Source organism: Lithobates pipiens, unplaced genomic scaffold, assembly GCF_037356315.1.
Source record: "Lithobates pipiens isolate NorthernLeopardFrog02 unplaced genomic scaffold, aLitPip1_a1.2 Scaffold_3, whole genome shotgun sequence".
NCBI lineage: Eukaryota > Metazoa > Chordata > Amphibia > Anura > Ranidae > Lithobates > Lithobates pipiens.
In genome coordinates, this window is record NW_027507790.1 from 195,175,633 (window position 1) to 195,183,390 (window position 7,758).

Consider the following 7,758-nt stretch of genomic DNA (forward strand, 5'->3'; position numbering starts at 1 on the left):
GGCTCACTCAGATCCAGGCGCACATTGAAACTGGTACAGCTAAGGAGTCTATTCTATTTCCCCCCCCCCCCCCCATTGTTTCTACGTGGTGTCACCTACATAGCAGATGCCTCAGCAGAGTCAGTCCACATGTTGGCCAGGTCAGCGGCTCTGGTTAACTCTGCCAGAAGAACCCTCTGGCTGAAGACTTGGCCCGGTGGCAGCGCCTCTAAGGTTCAGTTGTGTGGAATACCCCTGACAGGTGATCTCCTCTTTGGTCCTGGTTTAGATACTGTTCTAGACCGTACGGCGGACAAAAGTCTTTCCCTCTCAAACAGAAGGTCCCGGCTCAGACTAAAAGGGTTTCGTCTGCCAAAGGGTAGGGGAAACTTCAAAGCCAGAAGGCCAAAATAAATCTTGGCGCCAAAAAGGTAGAGGCTGAGGAGGGGCTATTTTTTCACCCTCCTGAAAAGGCCCTTAAGGAACAATGACTGCTTTGGTGCAGTCGGAGGAAGACTGGGGGGGCCTTCCTTCCGCAATGGGAATTAATCTCCTACCCCCCCCCACCAATTTATCCTGGGGGTCATAAGAAGGGGGTACCTCCTGGAGTTCACAAGATCGCCGCGCCCCCCCCCCCCCGCGCAGAAGTTCCTTGTCACGCACCTATCCAGTTGCACGACAGGCAGGGGCCGAGGCTCTAAGGCAGGGGTCTCAAACTGGCGGCCTTCCAGATGTTGCAAAACTTAAAGTCCCGTCATGCTTGTAACTGTCAACCTTGCAATGCCTTGTGGGACTTTAAGTTTTGCAACAGCCGGAGGGCTGCCTGTTTGAGACCCCTGCTCTAAGGGATCTAGAAGAACAGAGGGTAGTTCGCAGAGTTCCAAGGGGGGGAAGGAGAGGGATTCTATTCCCACATTTTTGTGGTGAAAACCCTCGGAAATTCTGAATTTAAAGCCCCTAAACAGGTCTGTCACCTACGAAAGATTCCGCATGGAGTCTATCTTGACGGTCAGAGCCCTGCTTCCTCACAATTGCTTCATGGTCTCGCTGGACCTGAAGGACACGTATTTACATGTACCTATCGCAGAAACGTCTCAGAGGTTTCTCCGGCTAGCTAAACCTGGATGATGTAATAGTGCATCTACAGTTTCAGGCACTGCCCTTTGGGCTATCCTCCTCGCCCCGCATCTTTACCAAGGTCTTGGCGGAGGCCATAGCTTTCCTGTGACTCCAGGGAGTCTCAGTAATAGCGTATCTGGACTACCTGCTCCTATTTTCAGTATCCCCAGAGAAGCTACCCAGGGACCTGGATCTAACAAAAAGGGTCCTAATGGGCTTGGGGTGGCTGCTGAACTTAGAAAAGTCCAGCTTGATCCCTTCGCAGTGGATTATGCACCTAGGATACCTGCTGGACTCAATGCAGTTGAGGGTGTTTCTCCCAAGAGAGAAAATCTTCAAACTGGACAGAGCAGTTGCCTCTCTTCAGTGCAGCCAGCGGGTCTCCAAAAGGTTTTAATGTTGTCACTGGGCCTTCTAACCTCTACCCTCCCAGCAGTGCAGTGGGCAGGACTGCACTTTTGTCCCCTGCAGACATTTCTACTAAGGGTATGGGATCACAGAGGGACCTAGATGCTTTAGTACATGTACCTCACCACGTAAAAAGATCTCTCCGGTGGTGGAGGAGGGAAGCGAACCTGTCGCAGGGACGTCTGTGTGTCCTGCCACTCTCAGATAGTAACCACAGATGCAGGGGCTGGGGGGGCACATCTGGGTTCCCTTCTGGCTCAGGGCTCCTGGGAAGGCGATGAAATAAAAATCGTCCAATTGGAAGGAGCTGAGGGCAGTAGGACTAACCCTCAGGATCTTCAGGGAAGAACTCCAGGTACGGTCGGGCAACTCTTCGGCTGTGGCCTATATAAACAAGCAGGGCGGCACGAGAAGGAGCCCTGAAGGCCCTAGCAGACATCTTAAGGTGGGCTGAGTCCAACACTCTCTGCAATTTTCCTGAAAGGGGAAAGCAATGTTGTAGTGGACTTTCTCAGCCGAAGGAGGTTGAAAGAGGGAGATTGGGTCCTCAATCAGGAGGTCTTTAATCTCTCATTCAAAAAAATGGGGACCCCCAGAAGTAGACTTATTCGTGTCAAGAGACAACGTGAAAACTTTTTTTTTTTTCTCTAAACGGAGGAAAACTGGGAGTGGATGCGTTGTCCCAGAATTGGCGGTTCAGGATATGTTATGCCTTCCCTCCTCCAGCTCTGTTACCGGCAGTGCTGAGGAAGTTTCAGCAGGAAGACGCTTCACTGATTCTTGTGGCTCCACATTGGCCAAAAGGCATGGTTTTCGGTTCTCGAGCAAAAATGCAGCAGAACCCCCCCCCCCCCCCTTTTCCTTCCTCCACTGGAGGATCTCCTCTCACAGAGCCCAGTCCTCTGCCCACAGGTACATCAGTGGAAATTAGCGGCCTGGCTACTGAGGAGGGTATATTGAAGTCTAAGGGATTTTCAGAGTGATTAATCTCTACTCTTCTCAATAGCAGGAAAAAGGAGACATGCCAGATATATGAAAAGGTCTGGCTTTGTTTCAACGAGTGGTGTGTGGGAAGCTCTTTCTCAGTGCGGAGCCCCATAGCTGTGCTGGAATTTCTGCAGTGCGGGGCGGACAAGGGATTATCCATAGCTACCCTGAAGAGTTGGGTATCGGCACTTAGTGCTTATTTAGAAAGATCTCTGGCCACCGACCCATGGGTGGTCAGATTCTTTAAGGCTTTGTCTAGACAGGGACTGGTCGAAGGTCCACCCTTTCCCAGCTGGGACCTGTCCATAGTTTTGCAGAGCCTAACGGGACTTCCTTTTGAGCCTTTAGTCGAATGTTCACTAAAGGATCTCACCCTAAAAAAAATTATTTTTAGTTGTAGTAACAACTGCCAGGAGAGTCAGCGAGATTGAAGCCTTATCTATTAGACCTCCTTTTTGTGTTATCTTTCGAGACCGGATAGTTCTCAGGGCTGATCCGGCTTTTTTTTTGCCCAAGGTGGCTTCGGGTTTTCACAGAAGCCAGGAGATAGTTTTACCTTCATTTTGTCCCAACCCCTCAGGTGAAGGGGAATGGAAATTTCATTTTCTGGATGTAAGGAGAACCTTACATCCAGAATCTTGTAAAAGACCAGAACGCAGCATGACAAGGATAATTGAATGTATGTTATTAATGTGTTCTTGTGTCTCCCCAGCTGGCCAGAGGTAATCTTGAAGGAACTGAGGTCAGGCAGGGGAAGTAAGAATTGATGGGCTGGCGCAGTGTTTCCTAGAGGGAAGAGTAGGAGACTATCAAAGTGGCTGTCCTGAAGGACTACAGGAAAAGACGTTACCGGTAAGCGTAAACTTTAATTTCCCAAGTGTTCTTCCAGGACAGCCCTTGAGAGATGGAGCTCCTCCCATCGACACAGGAAACACATTGCCACAGTTCAAAAGGCGGTCCCTCAGGTCCCTGGTCAGTCATTTGTGTTTCCTCCGTCGGAGGAACATGTTGCCAGGAACCTGGAGGCCCCTCTCAGGGGCTGCCTGAGAACCTGCAAGCCTAAGGGACCGGGTCCTGGTTTATGGCTGCAGTTTGGGTCCATACCTTTTTTTCTTTGGCTCGGGTACCGTCCAGCTGAACCGGAGCAGACCCGTTACCCTCCTCCTTCCAGTGCCGAGGTGGCCAGGGGCAGAATGACGCCGGTTTCCCCCAGGAGTGGTGAGTGGAACCTTCCATCTTCCCTCCTCGTTGCAGGGGGTCGGAGACGCCGAGCGTTCACTTCCGGCGGAACCGCGTCATCACTGCGTGCCGAGACTTCCGGTTCCGGGTCTCTAAGGGTACAAGGAGGAGAGGGAGAGCCAGCGCTGTGCCTGTAAAGCCCGACCAGCGTCCAGCTATACCGGATTAGCGGCGGGATTCGGAGCGTCAGAGGGGGACCATGGAGGCTATTCCCCAGGATACTCCGGCGGAGACAGGCACCAGCCAAACCCAGGTAGGCTGCTGGGCATGCTATTACTCTGGTGGAGTGGTGGTGTTTGTAGGCTGGGCCCTGTAGTACCCCACGGTGGCGGTTTACTCACAGTGAGGTTGTTTGTTAGTGGTGATTCTAAGAGGGACATGGTTCTGACGCTAAGAAATCCTTTGTCTTCTTATTTTCAGGCTAAAGAGATGCCAAGGGAAGACAAGACAGGCCGCAAAAAGTGTCCTAATTGTGGGAATAGGTTGTCCTCTGGCTCTAACAAAGCCCTATGCAAGCAATGCATTGCAAGCTTGCTTAAATCTGAGGCAGATTCCCCTTTAGCAAAGTTTTTGGGCTCCTTTAAAGAGGAAATGGCGTCGACCTTTAAGTCCCTCCGGGAGTTAATCACTGACGTGGGATCAGCTGCAGCTGCCTCCACGAGTAAAACAACTATAATCTCATCCTCACCATGCCTTACAACACCCAGCTCAGGGGAGCCCCGTATGGTCAGGGAGCCTAGCCCCACGTTGATTAGCCCCGAATCCTCTGACACTGACTCGGGTCAGGAAGAGGATCAAGCAGCATCTAAAGCCTCAAAATATAGATTATCTCTCGAGGAAGTAGATGAGCTAATGGGGGCTATCTATGATACGCTGGAAATTGAGGAGGAAGAAACTCAGTTATCCAGACATGATCAAATGTATGAGGCTCTGGGGAAAAAGAAAGCAAGGGTTTTTCCTATACATAAGGTGCTTTCTGACCTTGTCCTTAAGGAGTGGTCTGAACCAGACAAGAAGGTTTTCTTTCCTAAATCCCTTAAGAGAAGGTTCCCTTTTGATGAGAGCCCAGAGGCGGTCTGGAATAAAAATCCAAAACTAGACGCCCCTCTGTCCAAAATCTCAAAGCAGGCTGATCTGGCCTTTGAGGATATGGGCCACCTGAAAGATCCCATGGACAGGAGAACAGACATCGTCTTAAAGAGGGCCTGGGATGCCTCTATGGCAGGCTTAAAACCAGCTCTAGCCACTTCCTGTGTAGCTAGAAACCTGGAGTTCTGGTTATCGCAACTACAAGAACACTTAAAGGCAGGCACTCCTAGGGGGGAGCTTTTGAAATCTTTCCCTATGCTTTTTAAGGCCACCAGTTTCATCTCTGACGCCTCCACGGACTCCGTTAAATTTACGGCTAAATCTGCAGCACTTTCAGTGGCAGCAAGGAGGTCAGTATGGATGAAAACCTGGGGGGGAGACACGGCGTCTAAAACCCGCCTGTGCAGCGTCCCTTTTACAGGAGACTTAGTCTTCGGGCCTGAATTAGACTCCGCCTTAGAAAGGACGGCGGACAAAAAGAAAACCTTTCCTGCAAAAAAGAAAAATTTTCAAAGAAAAATTTTTCGTCCCTTTAAGGAACCCTCTAAATCAGAGAAGAGTTCAACCCCCAAAAAACATTGGTCGGGACATAAAGGGAAAGGAAAAGGGGGCATACTGTTTAGCCACCCCAATCAGGATCCCAAACCCCAGTGACGTCAGGGTTCCTGTGGGAGGAAGATTAAGCAAATTTCTTCCTCAATGGGAAGAGACAACCTCGAACGAGTTTGTCTTAAACATAATAAAAAGGGGTCATGCGCTGGAATTTCACAGCAACCCTCCTTCCAAGTTTCTGGTGACAAAGCTTCCAAGTCACTCAGAAAAGGCCAGGGCCTTACCTTTACTAATAGGGGAAATGGTAGATCAAGAAGTATTGACACCAGTCCCTATTCAGGAACAAGGGGACGGTTTTTACTCGCACATCTTTGTGGTAAGAAAACCGTCAGGGAGATTCAGACTAATTATGAACCTCCGTCCACTGAATCGCTCCATCCGTTACAAGAGATTTCGGATGGAGTCCATTTATTCCATAAAGAATCTCCTGCAGAAAGAGACATTTATGGCAACCCTGGACCTAAGGGATGCTTATCTGCACATTCCAATAAGGGAGGAATGCCAGAAATTCCTTCGGATGGCAGTGCAGATAGACACAAAGGTTTACCACTTTCAGTGCAGAGCACTTCCCTTCGGTCTATCATCCTCTCCGAGAATCTTTACCAAGGTTCTCGGAGAGGCTTTAGTTCCTCTGAGGCTTCAATCAGTCTCAATTATCCCCTACCTAGACGATCTGCTCCTAACAGCCCACTCAGAGAGTCGTCTTTCTCAGGACCTAGAATTGACTCAACTCAGTCTGAGTCGATTAGGGTGGATTGTCAGTCAGGAGAAATCCAAGACAAACCCAACACAGGAGATCCTGTATCTGGGGTACTGGATCAAGTCTGTAGATCAGAAAATTATACTGCCGGAAGAAAAGATTTTGAATCTGTGGCAGAGAATATCTTTTCTTCAATGCAGCCCCAAGTGTACGGTGAGGGAAGTAATGTCGGTCTTAGGTCTTATGACGGCAGCCATTCCAGCCGTACAATGGGCCAGGTTCCATCAAAGAGAACTTCAGGGTTTTCTGTTAGAACAATTAAAAGGCAGAGATCTGGAGGAGGAGGTATCGATCCCCTCAAGGGTAAAACGCTCCCTCTGGTGGTGGAAGGACAGGGAGAACCTAAACAAAGGGGTTCATTGGGTCCTTCCTATCACTTCAACACTAACAACGGATGCGAGCAGTTGGGGCTGGGGAGCCCACCTAGGCTCAAGCTGGGTCCAGGACAAGTGGACCCCGGAGGAGAAATGTTTCTCTTCCAATTGGAAAGAACTAACAGCAATCCTGAGAGCTGTTCTAGCTTTCCACCCCGCAATACAGGGTCACCATCTACAAGTCCGTTCAGACAATACGACGGCTGTAGCATACATAAACAAACAAGGAGGAACCAGAAGTCCTCGTTTGATGTTGGTAGCCAGACGCATTCTCCAGTGGGCAGAAACCAATCTGGAATCCATTTCTGCAGTTCACCTGAAAGGGGAGCTGAACAACAAGGCGGACTTCTTGAGTCGACAGAGGATTTCGAACCAAGAATGGTCCTTACACCCAGAGGCATTCAATCTCATAACAGCTCACTGGGGAGAACCAGAGGTAGACCTTTTTGCGAGCAAGAAAAATGCAAAGGTTCCCAATTTTTTCTCGCTAAACCCAGGAGATCAACCCCTGGCGGTAGATGCCTTGCAAACTCCATGGACTTTCAGTCTGGCGTATGCATTTCCCCCTCTTCATCTCATTCCGAGGGTCCTAGCAAGATTCCTCAAGGAAAAAACCTGTTTGATTCTAGTAGCACCTTTTTGGCCCAGGAGACCGTGGTTCACAACGTTGCTACAATTGACAGACTGTCCGCCTCTAAGACTTCCCTACAGACAGGACCTCCTGTCGCAGGGACCTCTTTACCATCCGCAGGTCGCCACACTGAAGCTGTCAGCGTGGTTACTGAGGAGGAAATCTTAAGGAGTAAGGGCCTGTCAGACGAGGTAATTGCGACCTTACTACAGAGTCGCAAACCAGTCACGAGAGCTATTTACAAAAAAGTCTGGAAAAAATTCAATAGCTGGCTGAATGGCCGGGACATAAATACGGCTAATATTCTACAGTTTTTACAGGAAGGTGTAAACAAGGGTTTAACCCTAAGTACTATTAAAGTACAGATAGCTGCCTTAAGTGTATACCTAGATGAACGCTTACAGGAAAATCCTTTTGTCGCTAGATTCTGTAAGGCAGTCGCTAGACGCAAGCCAGTCAGAATCACAAAAGTCCCATCCTGGGATTTAGCAGTTGTGCTAAAAGCTTTCTTGGGGTCACCCTTTGAGCCTATCTCAGAGGCCTCCCTAAGGCTTATTACC